At 54.0% G+C, this 14,927-nt stretch overlaps 42 non-coding genes across 42 annotated transcripts; 20 read left to right on the top strand and 22 right to left on the bottom strand.

Moving 5' to 3' along the window:
- The first annotated feature begins 207 nt into the window (after positions 1–207).
- On the top strand, positions 208–279 carry Trnam-cau (transfer RNA methionine (anticodon CAU)). Its single transcript has one exon. It is a non-coding gene; the product is annotated as a tRNA-Met (tRNA).
- A 233-nt stretch (positions 280–512) lies between these two features.
- On the bottom strand, positions 513–584 carry Trnad-guc (transfer RNA aspartic acid (anticodon GUC)). Its single transcript has one exon. It is a non-coding gene; the product is annotated as a tRNA-Asp (tRNA).
- Positions 585–695: 111 nt separating this feature from the next.
- Trnai-uau (transfer RNA isoleucine (anticodon UAU)) lies at positions 696–787 on the bottom strand. The gene is given in 2 exon segments: positions 696–731; positions 750–787. It is a non-coding gene; the product is annotated as a tRNA-Ile (tRNA).
- A 442-nt stretch (positions 788–1,229) lies between these two features.
- Positions 1,230–1,302, top strand: Trnar-acg (transfer RNA arginine (anticodon ACG)). The gene has a single exon. It is a non-coding gene; the product is annotated as a tRNA-Arg (tRNA).
- Positions 1,303–1,585: 283 nt separating this feature from the next.
- Positions 1,586–1,657, top strand: Trnam-cau (transfer RNA methionine (anticodon CAU)). The gene has a single exon. It is a non-coding gene; the product is annotated as a tRNA-Met (tRNA).
- Positions 1,658–1,890: 233 nt separating this feature from the next.
- Positions 1,891–1,962, bottom strand: Trnad-guc (transfer RNA aspartic acid (anticodon GUC)). The gene has a single exon. It is a non-coding gene; the product is annotated as a tRNA-Asp (tRNA).
- A 111-nt stretch (positions 1,963–2,073) lies between these two features.
- Trnai-uau (transfer RNA isoleucine (anticodon UAU)) lies at positions 2,074–2,165 on the bottom strand. The gene is given in 2 exon segments: positions 2,074–2,109; positions 2,128–2,165. It is a non-coding gene; the product is annotated as a tRNA-Ile (tRNA).
- Positions 2,166–2,607: 442 nt separating this feature from the next.
- Positions 2,608–2,680, top strand: Trnar-acg (transfer RNA arginine (anticodon ACG)). Its single transcript has one exon. It is a non-coding gene; the product is annotated as a tRNA-Arg (tRNA).
- Positions 2,681–2,963: 283 nt separating this feature from the next.
- On the top strand, positions 2,964–3,035 carry Trnam-cau (transfer RNA methionine (anticodon CAU)). The gene has a single exon. It is a non-coding gene; the product is annotated as a tRNA-Met (tRNA).
- A 233-nt stretch (positions 3,036–3,268) lies between these two features.
- Positions 3,269–3,340, bottom strand: Trnad-guc (transfer RNA aspartic acid (anticodon GUC)). Its single transcript has one exon. It is a non-coding gene; the product is annotated as a tRNA-Asp (tRNA).
- A 111-nt stretch (positions 3,341–3,451) lies between these two features.
- On the bottom strand, positions 3,452–3,543 carry Trnai-uau (transfer RNA isoleucine (anticodon UAU)). Its single transcript is given in 2 exon segments — positions 3,452–3,487; positions 3,506–3,543. It is a non-coding gene; the product is annotated as a tRNA-Ile (tRNA).
- Positions 3,544–3,985: 442 nt separating this feature from the next.
- Positions 3,986–4,058, top strand: Trnar-acg (transfer RNA arginine (anticodon ACG)). Its single transcript has one exon. It is a non-coding gene; the product is annotated as a tRNA-Arg (tRNA).
- Positions 4,059–4,341: 283 nt separating this feature from the next.
- Positions 4,342–4,413, top strand: Trnam-cau (transfer RNA methionine (anticodon CAU)). The gene has a single exon. It is a non-coding gene; the product is annotated as a tRNA-Met (tRNA).
- A 233-nt stretch (positions 4,414–4,646) lies between these two features.
- On the bottom strand, positions 4,647–4,718 carry Trnad-guc (transfer RNA aspartic acid (anticodon GUC)). Its single transcript has one exon. It is a non-coding gene; the product is annotated as a tRNA-Asp (tRNA).
- Positions 4,719–4,829: 111 nt separating this feature from the next.
- Positions 4,830–4,921, bottom strand: Trnai-uau (transfer RNA isoleucine (anticodon UAU)). The gene is given in 2 exon segments: positions 4,830–4,865; positions 4,884–4,921. It is a non-coding gene; the product is annotated as a tRNA-Ile (tRNA).
- A 798-nt stretch (positions 4,922–5,719) lies between these two features.
- On the top strand, positions 5,720–5,791 carry Trnam-cau (transfer RNA methionine (anticodon CAU)). Its single transcript has one exon. It is a non-coding gene; the product is annotated as a tRNA-Met (tRNA).
- A 233-nt stretch (positions 5,792–6,024) lies between these two features.
- Positions 6,025–6,096, bottom strand: Trnad-guc (transfer RNA aspartic acid (anticodon GUC)). The gene has a single exon. It is a non-coding gene; the product is annotated as a tRNA-Asp (tRNA).
- A 111-nt stretch (positions 6,097–6,207) lies between these two features.
- Trnai-uau (transfer RNA isoleucine (anticodon UAU)) lies at positions 6,208–6,299 on the bottom strand. Its single transcript is given in 2 exon segments — positions 6,208–6,243; positions 6,262–6,299. It is a non-coding gene; the product is annotated as a tRNA-Ile (tRNA).
- Positions 6,300–6,741: 442 nt separating this feature from the next.
- Trnar-acg (transfer RNA arginine (anticodon ACG)) lies at positions 6,742–6,814 on the top strand. The gene has a single exon. It is a non-coding gene; the product is annotated as a tRNA-Arg (tRNA).
- A 283-nt stretch (positions 6,815–7,097) lies between these two features.
- Trnam-cau (transfer RNA methionine (anticodon CAU)) lies at positions 7,098–7,169 on the top strand. The gene has a single exon. It is a non-coding gene; the product is annotated as a tRNA-Met (tRNA).
- A 233-nt stretch (positions 7,170–7,402) lies between these two features.
- On the bottom strand, positions 7,403–7,474 carry Trnad-guc (transfer RNA aspartic acid (anticodon GUC)). Its single transcript has one exon. It is a non-coding gene; the product is annotated as a tRNA-Asp (tRNA).
- A 111-nt stretch (positions 7,475–7,585) lies between these two features.
- On the bottom strand, positions 7,586–7,677 carry Trnai-uau (transfer RNA isoleucine (anticodon UAU)). The gene is given in 2 exon segments: positions 7,586–7,621; positions 7,640–7,677. It is a non-coding gene; the product is annotated as a tRNA-Ile (tRNA).
- Positions 7,678–8,119: 442 nt separating this feature from the next.
- On the top strand, positions 8,120–8,192 carry Trnar-acg (transfer RNA arginine (anticodon ACG)). Its single transcript has one exon. It is a non-coding gene; the product is annotated as a tRNA-Arg (tRNA).
- Positions 8,193–8,475: 283 nt separating this feature from the next.
- Trnam-cau (transfer RNA methionine (anticodon CAU)) lies at positions 8,476–8,547 on the top strand. Its single transcript has one exon. It is a non-coding gene; the product is annotated as a tRNA-Met (tRNA).
- Positions 8,548–8,780: 233 nt separating this feature from the next.
- On the bottom strand, positions 8,781–8,852 carry Trnad-guc (transfer RNA aspartic acid (anticodon GUC)). The gene has a single exon. It is a non-coding gene; the product is annotated as a tRNA-Asp (tRNA).
- Positions 8,853–8,963: 111 nt separating this feature from the next.
- On the bottom strand, positions 8,964–9,055 carry Trnai-uau (transfer RNA isoleucine (anticodon UAU)). The gene is given in 2 exon segments: positions 8,964–8,999; positions 9,018–9,055. It is a non-coding gene; the product is annotated as a tRNA-Ile (tRNA).
- Positions 9,056–9,497: 442 nt separating this feature from the next.
- Trnar-acg (transfer RNA arginine (anticodon ACG)) lies at positions 9,498–9,570 on the top strand. The gene has a single exon. It is a non-coding gene; the product is annotated as a tRNA-Arg (tRNA).
- Positions 9,571–9,853: 283 nt separating this feature from the next.
- On the top strand, positions 9,854–9,925 carry Trnam-cau (transfer RNA methionine (anticodon CAU)). The gene has a single exon. It is a non-coding gene; the product is annotated as a tRNA-Met (tRNA).
- A 233-nt stretch (positions 9,926–10,158) lies between these two features.
- On the bottom strand, positions 10,159–10,230 carry Trnad-guc (transfer RNA aspartic acid (anticodon GUC)). The gene has a single exon. It is a non-coding gene; the product is annotated as a tRNA-Asp (tRNA).
- A 111-nt stretch (positions 10,231–10,341) lies between these two features.
- On the bottom strand, positions 10,342–10,433 carry Trnai-uau (transfer RNA isoleucine (anticodon UAU)). The gene is given in 2 exon segments: positions 10,342–10,377; positions 10,396–10,433. It is a non-coding gene; the product is annotated as a tRNA-Ile (tRNA).
- Positions 10,434–10,875: 442 nt separating this feature from the next.
- On the top strand, positions 10,876–10,948 carry Trnar-acg (transfer RNA arginine (anticodon ACG)). Its single transcript has one exon. It is a non-coding gene; the product is annotated as a tRNA-Arg (tRNA).
- A 272-nt stretch (positions 10,949–11,220) lies between these two features.
- Trnam-cau (transfer RNA methionine (anticodon CAU)) lies at positions 11,221–11,292 on the top strand. Its single transcript has one exon. It is a non-coding gene; the product is annotated as a tRNA-Met (tRNA).
- A 233-nt stretch (positions 11,293–11,525) lies between these two features.
- On the bottom strand, positions 11,526–11,597 carry Trnad-guc (transfer RNA aspartic acid (anticodon GUC)). Its single transcript has one exon. It is a non-coding gene; the product is annotated as a tRNA-Asp (tRNA).
- A 111-nt stretch (positions 11,598–11,708) lies between these two features.
- Trnai-uau (transfer RNA isoleucine (anticodon UAU)) lies at positions 11,709–11,800 on the bottom strand. The gene is given in 2 exon segments: positions 11,709–11,744; positions 11,763–11,800. It is a non-coding gene; the product is annotated as a tRNA-Ile (tRNA).
- Positions 11,801–12,242: 442 nt separating this feature from the next.
- Positions 12,243–12,315, top strand: Trnar-acg (transfer RNA arginine (anticodon ACG)). Its single transcript has one exon. It is a non-coding gene; the product is annotated as a tRNA-Arg (tRNA).
- Positions 12,316–12,598: 283 nt separating this feature from the next.
- On the top strand, positions 12,599–12,670 carry Trnam-cau (transfer RNA methionine (anticodon CAU)). Its single transcript has one exon. It is a non-coding gene; the product is annotated as a tRNA-Met (tRNA).
- Positions 12,671–12,903: 233 nt separating this feature from the next.
- Trnad-guc (transfer RNA aspartic acid (anticodon GUC)) lies at positions 12,904–12,975 on the bottom strand. Its single transcript has one exon. It is a non-coding gene; the product is annotated as a tRNA-Asp (tRNA).
- Positions 12,976–13,086: 111 nt separating this feature from the next.
- On the bottom strand, positions 13,087–13,178 carry Trnai-uau (transfer RNA isoleucine (anticodon UAU)). Its single transcript is given in 2 exon segments — positions 13,087–13,122; positions 13,141–13,178. It is a non-coding gene; the product is annotated as a tRNA-Ile (tRNA).
- A 442-nt stretch (positions 13,179–13,620) lies between these two features.
- On the top strand, positions 13,621–13,693 carry Trnar-acg (transfer RNA arginine (anticodon ACG)). The gene has a single exon. It is a non-coding gene; the product is annotated as a tRNA-Arg (tRNA).
- Positions 13,694–13,976: 283 nt separating this feature from the next.
- On the top strand, positions 13,977–14,048 carry Trnam-cau (transfer RNA methionine (anticodon CAU)). Its single transcript has one exon. It is a non-coding gene; the product is annotated as a tRNA-Met (tRNA).
- Positions 14,049–14,281: 233 nt separating this feature from the next.
- Positions 14,282–14,353, bottom strand: Trnad-guc (transfer RNA aspartic acid (anticodon GUC)). The gene has a single exon. It is a non-coding gene; the product is annotated as a tRNA-Asp (tRNA).
- Positions 14,354–14,464: 111 nt separating this feature from the next.
- Trnai-uau (transfer RNA isoleucine (anticodon UAU)) lies at positions 14,465–14,556 on the bottom strand. The gene is given in 2 exon segments: positions 14,465–14,500; positions 14,519–14,556. It is a non-coding gene; the product is annotated as a tRNA-Ile (tRNA).
- Positions 14,557–14,927: the final 371 nt, after the last annotated feature.

The following is a 14,927-nucleotide window of genomic DNA, read 5'->3' as shown; positions in this document are numbered from 1 at the left end:
CTGAGCATCTCGCAGCTGCATCTCGAGACGATTGCGGTAAATATCGCTTCGTGCAAGCGTCAGCGTAGCGTCAGTCGAGCAAAGTCGAGACAAGTCAAGCTGAGAGATGTTACGCACTTAATTAAACGGTAGGCGCGGGAAACCGACGCAGACAACGCTTTCCAAGTGTCCCATGTCAAGCACCGAAGAGCGCGGACGGCTCCACGCAGCAGAGTGGCGCAGTGGAAGCGTGCTGGGCCCATAACCCAGAGGTCCGTGGATCGAAACCACGCTCTGCTAAAATTATTCCTTTTCTTGGGTGCCTCGAGCTCGATCATTAAGCCTGGGGTGAGCTGATTCAGCGTCAACAGCAACCCCTGTAAGTCGTGAAACGACGACGTCGTGTGAAGAATGCGAGAAACACTTCCTAAGACGCAGACTTACTTACGATTTTGCAGTAACTACATTCCTTGATCGCAACGTTAATGTCCTTTCGGGCCACGCGTGCAACTTTCGCGATATAAAAATCGCACCTCCCCGGCGGGGAATCGAACCCCGGTCTCCCGCGTGACAGGCGGGGATACTAACCACTATACTACCGAGGAACACGCGATCGGTGGCTATAATGCACGCACACTTATGTTTCTCAAGCAGGTGATACATCTCAACTCTCGCGTCCCGATGCTTTCAGAGTCAGCTGCTACGAAATAAAAGTGTGCCCCAGGTGAGGCTCGAACTCACAACCCCGGCATTGCTCACGGCTACTGCCTTATAAGTACCGTGCGCTAACCAATTGCGCCACTGGGGCTACAGCAGAGAGCTTTCAGTTAGCGATACTCACTTTGCTGCCAACCTGTTGTGGCTGCACACCCGTCATAAGATCGTCACCTGCGGCCATACTGCGAATTTAGCACCTGTCTACGAATGCCTCATTCGATTCTTGCTTCATATGCTACACTTACAAGCATATCAACCGCTTGTCATCGCCGAAAAAATGCAGAAAAACGCGCGCCTTGCCTTCTGCTACCTGTCCAACAGCGAGGGCAGATGTGTGGCAAGCTCTAAGCCGTGCAGGCGCACCGTGGCCGAGCAGCTGGAGGAGAGATGCCTTCCTTGGCAGCTCCCTGCAGAGTGCGCAAGACCAGAGTGGCCGCGCCGCCGTTGTCAGTGGACGACATGCAGTTGCCGAGCCACGGAGAACACGTTGCTTTGCGATGTGCACCCGCCTCGTGGTAGAAAACGCAAACAGTGGCCCTGTTTCGCAACGGATAACGCGTCTGACTACGGATCAGAAGATTCCAGGTTCGAATCCTGGCAGGGTCGGCATTTTGTTAGTTGCGGGCGCGTAGCTAGGCAGTGGATTCGAATGTCTCCACCTTCGTGGAGTGCAATGTTAATCCTGAGCATCTCGCAGCTGCATCTCGAGACGATTGCGGTAAATATCGCTTCGTGCAAGCGTCAGCGTAGCGTCAGTCGAGCAAAGTCGAGACAAGTCAAGCTGAGAGATGTTACGCACTTAATTAAACGGTAGGCGCGGGAAACCGACGCAGACAACGCTTTCCAAGTGTCCCATGTCACGCACCGAAGAGCGCGGACGGCTCCACGCAGCAGAGTGGCGCAGTGGAAGCGTGCTGGGCCCATAACCCAGAGGTCCGTGGATCGAAACCACGCTCTGCTAAAATTATTCCTTTTCTTGGGTGCCTCGAGCTCGATCATTAAGCCTGGGGTGAGCTGATTCAGCGTCAACAGCAACCCCTGTAAGTCGTGAAACGACGACGTCGTGTGAAGAATGCGAGAAACACTTCCTAAGACGCAGACTTACTTACGATTTTGCAGTAACTACATTCCTTGATCGCAACGTTAATGTCCTTTCGGGCCACGCGTGCAACTTTCGCGATACAAAAATCGCACCTCCCCGGCGGGGAATCGAACCCCGGTCTCCCGCGTGACAGGCGGGGATACTAACCACTATACTACCGAGGAACACGCGATCGGTGGCTATAATGCACGCACACTTATGTTTCTCAAGCAGGTGATACATCTCAACTCTCGCGTCCCGATGCTTTCAGAGTCAGCTGCTACGAAATAAAAGTGTGCCCCAGGTGAGGCTCGAACTCACAACCCCGGCATTGCTCACGGCTACTGCCTTATAAGTACCGTGCGCTAACCAATTGCGCCACTGGGGCTACAGCAGAGAGCTTTCAGTTAGCGATACTCACTTTGCTGCCAACCTGTTGTGGCTGCACACCCGTCATAAGATCGTCACCTGCGGCCATACTGCGAATTTAGCACCTGTCTACGAATGCCTCATTCGATTCTTGCTTCATATGCTACACTTACAAGCATATCAACCGCTTGTCATCGCCGAAAAAATGCAGAAAAACGCGCGCCTTGCCTTCTGCTACCTGTCCAACAGCGAGGGCAGATGTGTGGCAAGCTCTAAGCCGTGCAGGCGCACCGTGGCCGAGCAGCTGGAGGAGAGATGCCTTCCTTGGCAGCTCCCTGCAGAGTGCACAAGACCAGAGTGGCCGCGCCGCCGTTGTCAGTGGACGACATGCAGTTGCCGAGCCACGGAGAACACGTTGCTTTGCGATGTGCACCCGCCTCGTGGTAGAAAACGCAAACAGTGGCCCTGTTTCGCAACGGATAACGCGTCTGACTACGGATCAGAAGATTCCAGGTTCGAATCCTGGCAGGGTCGGCATTTTGTTAGTTGCGGGCGCGTAGCTAGGCAGTGGATTCGAATGTCTCCACCTTCGTGGAGTGCAATGTTAATCCTGAGCATCTCGCAGCTGCATCTCGAGACGATTGCGGTAAATATCGCTTCGTGCAAGCGTCAGCGTAGCGTCAGTCGAGCAAAGTCGAGACAAGTCAAGCTGAGAGATGTTACGCACTTAATTAAACGGTAGGCGCGGGAAACCGACGCAGACAACGCTTTCCAAGTGTCCCATGTCACGCACCGAAGAGCGCGGACGGCTCCACGCAGCAGAGTGGCGCAGTGGAAGCGTGCTGGGCCCATAACCCAGAGGTCCGTGGATCGAAACCACGCTCTGCTAAAATTATTCCTTTTCTTGGGTGCCTCGAGCTCGATCATTAAGCCTGGGGTGAGCTGATTCAGCGTCAACAGCAACCCCTGTAAGTCGTGAAACGACGACGTCGTGTGAAGAATGCGAGAAACACTTCCTAAGACGCAGACTTACTTACGATTTTGCAGTAACTACATTCCTTGATCGCAACGTTAATGTCCTTTCGGGCCACGCGTGCAACTTTCGCGATACAAAAATCGCACCTCCCCGGCGGGGAATCGAACCCCGGTCTCCCGCGTGACAGGCGGGGATACTAACCACTATACTACCGAGGAACACGCGATCGGTGGCTATAATGCACGCACACTTATGTTTCTCAAGCAGGTGATACATCTCAACTCTCGCGTCCCGATGCTTTCAGAGTCAGCTGCTACGAAATAAAAGTGTGCCCCAGGTGAGGCTCGAACTCACAACCCCGGCATTGCTCACGGCTACTGCCTTATAAGTACCGTGCGCTAACCAATTGCGCCACTGGGGCTACAGCAGAGAGCTTTCAGTTAGCGATACTCACTTTGCTGCCAACCTGTTGTGGCTGCACACCCGTCATAAGATCGTCACCTGCGGCCATACTGCGAATTTAGCACCTGTCTACGAATGCCTCATTCGATTCTTGCTTCATATGCTACACTTACAAGCATATCAACCGCTTGTCATCGCCGAAAAAATGCAGAAAAACGCGCGCCTTGCCTTCTGCTACCTGTCCAACAGCGAGGGCAGATGTGTGGCAAGCTCTAAGCCGTGCAGGCGCACCGTGGCCGAGCAGCTGGAGGAGAGATGCCTTCCTTGGCAGCTCCCTGCAGAGTGCGCAAGACCAGAGTGGCCGCGCCGCCGTTGTCAGTGGACGACATGCAGTTGCCGAGCCACGGAGAACACGTTGCTTTGCGATGTGCACCCGCCTCGTGGTAGAAAACGCAAACAGTGGCCCTGTTTCGCAACGGATAACGCGTCTGACTACGGATCAGAAGATTCCAGGTTCGAATCCTGGCAGGGTCGGCATTTTGTTAGTTGCGGGCGCGTAGCTAGGCAGTGGATTCGAATGTCTCCACCTTCGTGGAGTGCAATGTTAATCCTGAGCATCTCGCAGCTGCATCTCGAGACGATTGCGGTAAATATCGCTTCGTGCAAGCGTCAGCGTAGCGTCAGTCGAGCAAAGTCGAGACAAGTCAAGCTGAGAGATGTTACGCACTTAATTAAACGGTAGGCGCGGGAAACCGACGCAGACAACGCTTTCCAAGTGTCCCATGTCAAGCACCGAAGAGCGCGGACGGCTCCACGCAGCAGAGTGGCGCAGTGGAAGCGTGCTGGGCCCATAACCCAGAGGTCCGTGGATCGAAACCACGCTCTGCTAAAATTATTCCTTTTCTTGGGTGCCTCGAGCTCGATCATTAAGCCTGGGGTGAGCTGATTCAGCGTCAACAGCAACCCCTGTAAGTCGTGAAACGACGACGTCGTGTGAAGAATGCGAGAAACACTTCCTAAGACGCAGACTTACTTACGATTTTGCAGTAACTACATTCCTTGATCGCAACGTTAATGTCCTTTCGGGCCACGCGTGCAACTTTCGCGATATAAAAATCGCACCTCCCCGGCGGGGAATCGAACCCCGGTCTCCCGCGTGACAGGCGGGGATACTAACCACTATACTACCGAGGAACACGCGATCGGTGGCTATAATGCACGCACACTTATGTTTCTCAAGCAGGTGATACATCTCAACTCTCGCGTCCCGATGCTTTCAGAGTCAGCTGCTACGAAATAAAAGTGTGCCCCAGGTGAGGCTCGAACTCACAACCCCGGCATTGCTCACGGCTACTGCCTTATAAGTACCGTGCGCTAACCAATTGCGCCACTGGGGCTACAGCAGAGAGCTTTCAGTTAGCGATACTCACTTTGCTGCCAACCTGTTGTGGCTGCACACCCGTCATAAGATCGTCACCTGCGGCCATACTGCGAATTTAGCACCTGTCTACGAATGCCTCATTCGATTCTTGCTTCATATGCTACACTTACAAGCATATCAACCGCTTGTCATCGCCGAAAAAATGCAGAAAAACGCGCGCCTTGCCTTCTGCTACCTGTCCAACAGCGAGGGCAGATGTGTGGCAAGCTCTAAGCCGTGCAGGCGCACCGTGGCCGAGCAGCTGGAGGAGAGATGCCTTCCTTGGCAGCTCCCTGCAGAGTGCGCAAGACCAGAGTGGCCGCGCCGCCGTTGTCAGTGGACGACATGCAGTTGCCGAGCCACGGAGAACACGTTGCTTTGCGATGTGCACCCGCCTCGTGGTAGAAAACGCAAACAGTGGCCATGTTTCGCAACGGATAACGCGTCTGACTACGGATCAGAAGATTCCAGGTTCGAATCCTGGCAGGGTCGGCATTTTGTTAGTTGCGGGCGCGTAGCTAGGCAGTGGATTCGAATGTCTCCACCTTCGTGGAGTGCAATGTTAATCCTGAGCATCTCGCAGCTGCATCTCGAGACGATTGCGGTAAATATCGCTTCGTGCAAGCGTCAGCGTAGCGTCAGTCGAGCAAAGTCGAGACAAGTCAAGCTGAGAGATGTTACGCACTTAATTAAACGGTAGGCGCGGGAAACCGACGCAGACAACGCTTTCCAAGTGTCCCATGTCACGCACCGAAGAGCGCGGACGGCTCCACGCAGCAGAGTGGCGCAGTGGAAGCGTGCTGGGCCCATAACCCAGAGGTCCGTGGATCGAAACCACGCTCTGCTAAAATTATTCCTTTTCTTGGGTGCCTCGAGCTCGATCATTAAGCCTGGGGTGAGCTGATTCAGCGTCAACAGCAACCCCTGTAAGTCGTGAAACGACGACGTCGTGTGAAGAATGCGAGAAACACTTCCTAAGACGCAGACTTACTTACGATTTTGCAGTAACTACATTCCTTGATCGCAACGTTAATGTCCTTTCGGGCCACGCGTGCAACTTTCGCGATATAAAAATCGCACCTCCCCGGCGGGGAATCGAACCCCGGTCTCCCGCGTGACAGGCGGGGATACTAACCACTATACTACCGAGGAACACGCGATCGGTGGCTATAATGCACGCACACTTATGTTTCTCAAGCAGGTGATACATCTCAACTCTCGCGTCCCGATGCTTTCAGAGTCAGCTGCTACGAAATAAAAGTGTGCCCCAGGTGAGGCTCGAACTCACAACCCCGGCATTGCTCACGGCTACTGCCTTATAAGTACCGTGCGCTAACCAATTGCGCCACTGGGGCTACAGCAGAGAGCTTTCAGTTAGCGATACTCACTTTGCTGCCAACCTGTTGTGGCTGCACACCCGTCATAAGATCGTCACCTGCGGCCATACTGCGAATTTAGCACCTGTCTACGAATGCCTCATTCGATTCTTGCTTCATATGCTACACTTACAAGCATATCAACCGCTTGTCATCGCCGAAAAAATGCAGAAAAACGCGCGCCTTGCCTTCTGCTACCTGTCCAACAGCGAGGGCAGATGTGTGGCAAGCTCTAAGCCGTGCAGGCGCACCGTGGCCGAGCAGCTGGAGGAGAGATGCCTTCCTTGGCAGCTCCCTGCAGAGTGCGCAAGACCAGAGTGGCCGCGCCGCCGTTGTCAGTGGACGACATGCAGTTGCCGAGCCACGGAGAACACGTTGCTTTGCGATGTGCACCCGCCTCGTGGTAGAAAACGCAAACAGTGGCCCTGTTTCGCAACGGATAACGCGTCTGACTACGGATCAGAAGATTCCAGGTTCGAATCCTGGCAGGGTCGGCATTTTGTTAGTTGCGGGCGCGTAGCTAGGCAGTGGATTCGAATGTCTCCACCTTCGTGGAGTGCAATGTTAATCCTGAGCATCTCGCAGCTGCATCTCGAGACGATTGCGGTAAATATCGCTTCGTGCAAGCGTCAGCGTAGCGTCAGTCGAGCAAAGTCGAGACAAGTCAAGCTGAGAGATGTTACGCACTTAATTAAACGGTAGGCGCGGGAAACCGACGCAGACAACGCTTTCCAAGTGTCCCATGTCACGCACCGAAGAGCGCGGACGGCTCCACGCAGCAGAGTGGCGCAGTGGAAGCGTGCTGGGCCCATAACCCAGAGGTCCGTGGATCGAAACCACGCTCTGCTAAAATTATTCCTTTTCTTGGGTGCCTCGAGCTCGATCATTAAGCCTGGGGTGAGCTGATTCAGCGTCAACAGCAACCCCTGTAAGTCGTGAAACGACGACGTCGTGTGAAGAATGCGAGAAACACTTCCTAAGACGCAGACTTACTTACGATTTTGCAGTAACTACATTCCTTGATCGCAACGTTAATGTCCTTTCGGGCCACGCGTGCAACTTTCGCGATATAAAAATCGCACCTCCCCGGCGGGGAATCGAACCCCGGTCTCCCGCGTGACAGGCGGGGATACTAACCACTATACTACCGAGGAACACGCGATCGGTGGCTATAATGCACGCACACTTATGTTTCTCAAGCAGGTGATACATCTCAACTCTCGCGTCCCGATGCTTTCAGAGTCAGCTGCTACGAAATAAAAGTGTGCCCCAGGTGAGGCTCGAACTCACAACCCCGGCATTGCTCACGGCTACTGCCTTATAAGTACCGTGCGCTAACCAATTGCGCCACTGGGGCTACAGCAGAGAGCTTTCAGTTAGCGATACTCACTTTGCTGCCAACCTGTTGTGGCTGCACACCCGTCATAAGATCGTCACCTGCGGCCATACTGCGAATTTAGCACCTGTCTACGAATGCCTCATTCGATTCTTGCTTCATATGCTACACTTACAAGCATATCAACCGCTTGTCATCGCCGAAAAAATGCAGAAAAACGCGCGCCTTGCCTTCTGCTACCTGTCCAACAGCGAGGGCAGATGTGTGGCAAGCTCTAAGCCGTGCAGGCGCACCGTGGCCGAGCAGCTGGAGGAGAGATGCCTTCCTTGGCAGCTCCCTGCAGAGTGCGCAAGACCAGAGTGGCCGCGCCGCCGTTGTCAGTGGACGACATGCAGTTGCCGAGCCACGGAGAACACGTTGCTTTGCGATGTGCACCCGCCTCGTGGTAGAAAACGCAAACAGTGGCCCTGTTTCGCAACGGATAACGCGTCTGACTACGGATCAGAAGATTCCAGGTTCGAATCCTGGCAGGGTCGGCATTTTGTTAGTTGCGGGCGCGTAGCTAGGCAGTGGATTCGAATGTCTCCACCTTCGTGGAGTGCAATGTTAATCCTGAGCATCTCGCAGCTGCATCTCGAGACGATTGCGGTAAATATCGCTTCGTGCAAGCGTCAGCGTAGCGTCAGTCGAGCAAAGTCGAGACAAGTCAAGCTGAGAGATGTTACGCACTTAATTAAACGGTAGGCGCGGGAAACCGACGCAGACAACGCTTTCCAAGTGTCCCATGTCACGCACCGAAGAGCGCGGACGGCTCCACGCAGCAGAGTGGCGCAGTGGAAGCGTGCTGGGCCCATAACCCAGAGGTCCGTGGATCGAAACCACGCTCTGCTAAAATTATTCCTTTTCTTGGGTGCCTCGAGCTCGATCATTAAGCCTGGGGTGAGCTGATTCAGCGTCAACAGCAACCCCTGTAAGTCGTGAAACGACGACGTCGTGTGAAGAATGCGAGAAACACTTCCTAAGACGCAGACTTACTTACGATTTTGCAGTAACTACATTCCTTGATCGCAACGTTAATGTCCTTTCGGGCCACGCGTGCAACTTTCGCGATATAAAAGTCGCACCTCCCCGGCGGGGAATCGAACCCCGGTCTCCCGCGTGACAGGCGGGGATACTAACCACTATACTACCGAGGAACACGCGATCGGTGGCTATAATGCACGCACACTTATGTTTCTCAAGCAGGTGATACATCTCAACTCTCGCGTCCCGATGCTTTCAGAGTCAGCTGCTACGAAATAAAAGTGTGCCCCAGGTGAGGCTCGAACTCACAACCCCGGCATTGCTCACGGCTACTGCCTTATAAGTACCGTGCGCTAACCAATTGCGCCACTGGGGCTACAGCAGAGAGCTTTCAGTTAGCGATACTCACTTTGCTGCCAACCTGTTGTGGCTGCACACCCGTCATAAGATCGTCACCTGCGGCCATACTGCGAATTTAGCACCTGTCTACGAATGCCTCATTCGATTCTTGCTTCATATGCTACACTTACAAGCATATCAACCGCTTGTCATCGCCGAAAAAATGCAGAAAAACGCGCGCCTTGCCTTCTGCTACCTGTCCAACAGCGAGGGCAGATGTGTGGCAAGCTCTAAGCCGTGCAGGCGCACCGTGGCCGAGCAGCTGGAGGAGAGATGCCTTCCTTGGCAGCTCCCTGCAGAGTGCGCAAGACCAGAGTGGCCGCGCCGCCGTTGTCAGTGGACGACATGCAGTTGCCGAGCCACGGAGAACACGTTGCTTTGCGATGTGCACCCGCCTCGTGGTAGAAAACGCAAACAGTGGCCCTGTTTCGCAACGGATAACGCGTCTGACTACGGATCAGAAGATTCCAGGTTCGAATCCTGGCAGGGTCGGCATTTTGTTAGTTGCGGGCGCGTAGCTAGGCAGTGGATTCGAATGTCTCCACCTTCGTGGAGTGCAATGTTAATCCTGAGCATCTCGCAGCTGCATCTCGAGACGATTGCGGTAAATATCGCTTCGTGCAAGCGTCAGCGTAGCGTCAGTCGAGCAAAGTCGAGACAAGTCAAGCTGAGAGATGTTACGCACTTAATTAAACGGTAGGCGCGGGAAACCGACGCAGACAACGCTTTCCAAGTGTCCCATGTCACGCACCGAAGAGCGCGGACGGCTCCACGCAGCAGAGTGGCGCAGTGGAAGCGTGCTGGGCCCATAACCCAGAGGTCCGTGGATCGAAACCACGCTCTGCTAAAATTATTCCTTTTCTTGGGTGCCTCGAGCTCGATCATTAAGCCTGGGGTGAGCTGATTCAGCGTCAACAGCAACCCCTGTAAGTCGTGAAACGACGACGTCGTGTGAAGAATGCGAGAAACACTTCCTAAGACGCAGACTTACTTACGATTTTGCAGTAACTACATTCCTTGATCGCAACGTTAATGTCCTTTCGGGCCACGCGTGCAACTTTCGCGATATAAAAATCGCACCTCCCCGGCGGGGAATCGAACCCCGGTCTCCCGCGTGACAGGCGGGGATACTAACCACTATACTACCGAGGAACACGCGATCGGTGGCTATAATGCACGCACACTTATGTTTCTCAAGCAGGTGATACATCTCAACTCTCGCGTCCCGATGCTTTCAGAGTCAGCTGCTACGAAATAAAAGTGTGCCCCAGGTGAGGCTCGAACTCACAACCCCGGCATTGCTCACGGCTACTGCCTTATAAGTACCGTGCGCTAACCAATTGCGCCACTGGGGCTACAGCAGAGAGCTTTCAGTTAGCGATACTCACTTTGCTGCCAACCTGTTGTGGCTGCACACCCGTCATAAGATCGTCACCTGCGGCCATACTGCGAATTTAGCACCTGTCTACGAATGCCTCATTCGATTCTTGCTTCATATGCTACACTTACAAGCATATCAACCGCTTGTCATCGCCGAAAAAATGCAGAAAAACGCGCGCCTTGCCTTCTGCTACCTGTCCAACAGCGAGGGCAGATGTGTGGCAAGCTCTAAGCCGTGCAGGCGCACCGTGGCCGAGCAGCTGGAGGAGAGATGCCTTCCTTGGCAGCTCCCTGCAGAGTGCGCAAGACCAGAGTGGCCGCGCCGCCGTTGTCAGTGGACGACATGCAGTTGCCGAGCCACGGAGAACACGTTGCTTTGCGATGTGCACCCGCCTCGTGGTAGAAAACGCAAACAGTGGCCCTGTTTCGCAACGGATAACGCGTCTGACTACGGATCAGAAGATTCCAGGTTCGAATCCTGGCAGGGTCGGCATTTTGTTAGTTGCGGGCGCGTAGCTAGGCAGTGGATTCGAATGTCTCCACCTTCGTGGAGTGCAATGTTAATCCTGAGCATCTCGCAGCTGCATCTCGAGACGATTGCGGTAAATATCGCTTCGTGCAAGCGTCAGTCGAGCAAAGTCGAGACAAGTCAAGCTGAGAGATGTTACGCACTTAATTAAACGGTAGGCGCGGGAAACCGACGCAGACAACGCTTTCCAAGTGTCCCATGTCACGCACCGAAGAGCGCGGACGGCTCCACGCAGCAGAGTGGCGCAGTGGAAGCGTGCTGGGCCCATAACCCAGAGGTCCGTGGATCGAAACCACGCTCTGCTAAAATTATTCCTTTTCTTGGGTGCCTCGAGCTCGATCATTAAGCCTGGGGTGAGCTGATTCAGCGTCAACAGCAACCCCTGTAAGTCGTGAAACGACGACGTCGTGTGAAGAATGCGAGAAACACTTCCTAAGACGCAGACTTACTTACGATTTTGCAGTAACTACATTCCTTGATCGCAACGTTAATGTCCTTTCGGGCCACGCGTGCAACTTTCGCGATATAAAAATCGCACCTCCCCGGCGGGGAATCGAACCCCGGTCTCCCGCGTGACAGGCGGGGATACTAACCACTATACTACCGAGGAACACGCGATCGGTGGCTATAATGCACGCACACTTATGTTTCTCAAGCAGGTGATACATCTCAACTCTCGCGTCCCGATGCTTTCAGAGTCAGCTGCTACGAAATAAAAGTGTGCCCCAGGTGAGGCTCGAACTCACAACCCCGGCATTGCTCACGGCTACTGCCTTATAAGTACCGTGCGCTAACCAATTGCGCCACTGGGGCTACAGCAGAGAGCTTTCAGTTAGCGATACTCACTTTGCTGCCAACCTGTTGTGGCTGCACACCCGTCATAAGATCGTCACCTGCGGCCATACTGCGAATTTAGCACCTGTCTACGAATGCCTCATTCGATTCTTGCTTCATATGCTACACTTACAAGCATATCAACCGCTTGTCATCGCCGAAAAAATGCAGAAAAACGCGCGCCTTGCCTTCTGCTACCTGTCCAACAGCGAGGGCAGATGTGTGGCAAGCTCTAAGCCGTGCAGGCGCACCGTGGCCGAGCAGCTGGAGGAGAGATGCCTTCCTTGGCAGCTCCCTGCAGAGTGCGCAAGACCAGAGTGGCCGCGCCGCCGTTGTCAGTGGACGACATGCAGTTGCCGAGCCACGGAGAACACGTTGCTTTGCGATGTGCACCCGCCTCGTGGTAGAAAACGCAAACAGTGGCCCTGTTTCGCAACGGATAACGCGTCTGACTACGGATCAGAAGATTCCAGGTTCGAATCCTGGCAGGGTCGGCATTTTGTTAGTTGCGGGCGCGTAGCTAGGCAGTGGATTCGAATGTCTCCACCTTCGTGGAGTGCAATGTTAATCCTGAGCATCTCGCAGCTGCATCTCGAGACGATTGCGGTAAATATCGCTTCGTGCAAGCGTCAGCGTAGCGTCAGTCGAGCAAAGTCGAGACAAGTCAAGCTGAGAGATGTTACGCACTTAATTAAACGGTAGGCGCGGGAAACCGACGCAGACAACGCTTTCCAAGTGTCCCATGTCACGCACCGAAGAGCGCGGACGGCTCCACGCAGCAGAGTGGCGCAGTGGAAGCGTGCTGGGCCCATAACCCAGAGGTCCGTGGATCGAAACCACGCTCTGCTAAAATTATTCCTTTTCTTGGGTGCCTCGAGCTCGATCATTAAGCCTGGGGTGAGCTGATTCAGCGTCAACAGCAACCCCTGTAAGTCGTGAAACGACGACGTCGTGTGAAGAATGCGAGAAACACTTCCTAAGACGCAGACTTACTTACGATTTTGCAGTAACTACATTCCTTGATCGCAACGTTAATGTCCTTTCGGGCCACGCGTGCAACTTTCGCGATATAAAAATCGCACCTCCCCGGCGGGGAATCGAACCCCGGTCTCCCGCGTGACAGGCGGGGATACTAACCACTATACTACCGAGGAACACGCGATCGGTGGCTATAATGCACGCACACTTATGTTTCTCAAGCAGGTGATACATCTCAACTCTCGCGTCCCGATGCTTTCAGAGTCAGCTGCTACGAAATAAAAGTGTGCCCCAGGTGAGGCTCGAACTCACAACCCCGGCATTGCTCACGGCTACTGCCTTATAAGTACCGTGCGCTAACCAATTGCGCCACTGGGGCTACAGCAGAGAGCTTTCAGTTAGCGATACTCACTTTGCTGCCAACCTGTTGTGGCTGCACACCCGTCATAAGATCGTCACCTGCGGCCATACTGCGAATTTAGCACCTGTCTACGAATGCCTCATTCGATTCTTGCTTCATATGCTACACTTACAAGCATATCAACCGCTTGTCATCGCCGAAAAAATGCAGAAAAACGCGCGCCTTGCCTTCTGCTACCTGTCCAACAGCGAGGGCAGATGTGTGGCAAGCTCTAAGCCGTGCAGGCGCACCGTGGCCGAGCAGCTGGAGGAGAGATGCCTTCCTTGGCAGCTCCCTGCAGAGTGCGCAAGACCAGAGTGGCCGCGCCGCCGTTGTCAGTGGACGACATGCAGTTGCCGAGCCACGGAGAACACGTTGCTTTGCGATGTGCACCCGCCTCGTGGTAGAAAACGCAAACAGTGGCCCTGTTTCGCAACGGATAACGCGTCTGACTACGGATCAGAAGATTCCAGGTTCGAATCCTGGCAGGGTCGGCATTTTGTTAGTTGCGGGCGCGTAGCTAGGCAGTGGATTCGAATGTCTCCACCTTCGTGGAGTGCAATGTTAATCCTGAGCATCTCGCAGCTGCATCTCGAGACGATTGCGGTAAATATCGCTTCGTGCAAGCGTCAGCGTAGCGTCAGTCGAGCAAAGTCGAGACAAGTCAAGCTGAGAGATGTTACGCACTTAATTAAACGGTAGGCGCGGGAAACCGACGCAGACAACGCTTTCCAAGTGTCCCATGTCACGCACCGAAGAGCGCGGACGGCTCCACGCAGCAGAGTGGCGCAGTGGAAGCGTGCTGGGCCCATAACCCAGAGGTCCGTGGATCGAAACCACGCTCTGCTAAAATTATTCCTTTTCTTGGGTGCCTCGAGCTCGATCATTAAGCCTGGGGTGAGCTGATTCAGCGTCAACAGCAACCCCTGTAAGTCGTGAAACGACGACGTCGTGTGAAGAATGCGAGAAACACTTCCTAAGACGCAGACTTACTTACGATTTTGCAGTAACTACATTCCTTGATCGCAACGTTAATGTCCTTTCGGGCCACGCGTGCAACTTTCGCGATATAAAAATCGCACCTCCCCGGCGGGGAATCGAACCCCGGTCTCCCGCGTGACAGGCGGGGATACTAACCACTATACTACCGAGGAACACGCGATCGGTGGCTATAATGCACGCACACTTATGTTTCTCAAGCAGGTGATACATCTCAACTCTCGCGTCCCGATGCTTTCAGAGTCAGCTGCTACGAAATAAAAGTGTGCCCCAGGTGAGGCTCGAACTCACAACCCCGGCATTGCTCACGGCTACTGCCTTATAAGTACCGTGCGCTAACCAATTGCGCCACTGGGGCTACAGCAGAGAGCTTTCAGTTAGCGATACTCACTTTGCTGCCAACCTGTTGTGGCTGCACACCCGTCATAAGATCGTCACCTGCGGCCATACTGCGAATTTAGCACCTGTCTACGAATGCCTCATTCGATTCTTGCTTCATATGCTACACTTACAAGCATATCAACCGCTTGTCATCGCCGAAAAAATGCAGAAAAACGCGCGCCTTGCCTTCTGCTACCTGTCCAACAGCGAGGGCAGATGTGTGGCAAGCTCTAAGCCGTGCAGGCGCACCGTGGCCGAGCAGCTGGAGGAGAGATGCCTTCCTTGGCAGCTCCCTGCAGAGTGCGCAAGACCAGAGTGGCCGCGCCGCCGTTGTCAGTGGACGACATG

The sequence above is a fragment of the Schistocerca nitens genome, chromosome 9 (genome assembly GCF_023898315.1).
Source record: "Schistocerca nitens isolate TAMUIC-IGC-003100 chromosome 9, iqSchNite1.1, whole genome shotgun sequence".
NCBI lineage: Eukaryota > Metazoa > Arthropoda > Insecta > Orthoptera > Acrididae > Schistocerca > Schistocerca nitens.
The sequence above is the reverse complement of the archived record's forward strand: the minus strand, read 5'-3'. Positions and strand labels throughout refer to the sequence as shown.